This window comes from Egretta garzetta, unplaced genomic scaffold (genome assembly GCF_000687185.1).
Source record: "Egretta garzetta isolate BGI_Z169 unplaced genomic scaffold, ASM68718v1 scaffold41, whole genome shotgun sequence".
NCBI classification, from domain to species: domain Eukaryota; kingdom Metazoa; phylum Chordata; class Aves; order Pelecaniformes; family Ardeidae; genus Egretta; species Egretta garzetta.
In genome coordinates this window covers 1509982-1511272 of record NW_009258755.1, presented here as the reverse complement: position 1 = coordinate 1511272, position 1291 = coordinate 1509982, and positions in this window count along the sequence as shown.

Below are 1291 nucleotides of genomic sequence, written 5' to 3'. Positions count from 1 at the left end.
ATTTACGGGCCATCCCTCTAAAAAGTCCATTGAGTTCATTTAGTCCATGACTTTAGGATCTGTCTGTCAGTCTTTTAGGGCAGATGAGATAGTGTGTGATGTTGGGTTGTTGCATGCTGAAGCCAGTTCTGGTTCTATCACTGCTGTGCTTGTCTGGTTCTATCATCACTGTACTTTGCTTGGTTTCATCAAAATTAATTCTTCATTAGTTTGGGTGATTCTTACTGTGATAGTGTTGATATGGCATATAGCAACCATAATAGTGATGACATACAATATTATATAGCAATTATCATCATACAATTCAAATCATTGGCTATTCTTACCCAAAATCAAATCCCCTTGAGGCACACATCAGGCTTCCCCATCCTTCCGAATTATCCTCCAAGTGCTCCCAGGTCCTTGAGCAAAAGCAATCCCACGAATGGATTTGCCTTTGCCTGAGGCAGGAATAACCCAGACTGTCTTCCTTGGCATACTTTTTACATGCACTGCAGAGACTTTATCCCCTTCTGCAGTACATAAGAGTTTTGACTGGGCAGGGCCAGGTTCATTGGCAGATCCCCTAGTGTTGAACAACCGGGTGGCTTTTGCTAAATGTGTATCCGAGTGTCTGAATGTCCCAGCACCCATTGCTCTCAGTGTAGTTTTTAACAGCCTATTGTGTTATTTGATTTTCCCGCAGGCTGGTGCATGATAGGGGATGTGATATACCCACTTTATGCTGTGCTCTTTGGCCCATGTGTCTATGAGTTTGTTTTGGAAATTAGTCCCGTTGGCTGACTCAATCCTTTCCGGGGTGCCATATCATCATAGGACTTGCTTTTCAAGGCCCAGGATAGTGTTTCGGGTGGTGGCATGGGGCACAGGGTATGTTTCCAGACACCCGGTGGTTGCTTCCACCATGGTGAGCACATGGCACTTGCCTTGGCGGGTTTGTGGGAGTGTGATATAATTGATCTGCCAAGCCTTCCCACATTTATGTTTCAGCCATTGGCCTCCACACCAGAGAGGCTTTAACCGCTTGGCTTGTTTGATCGCAGTGCATGTTTCACATTCATGGATATCCTGTGCAATAGTGTCCATGGTCAAGTCCAGCCCTCAATTATGAGCCCATCTGTATGCTGCATCTCTTCCTTGATGGCCAGAGGTGTCATGGGCCCACCGAGCTATAAATAATTCATCCTTGTGTTGCCAATGCAGATCCACCTGAGCCACTTCGATCTTAGCAGCCTGATCCGCCTGCTGGTTGTTTTGATGTTCTTCAGTGGCCCGACTCTTGGGTACCTGA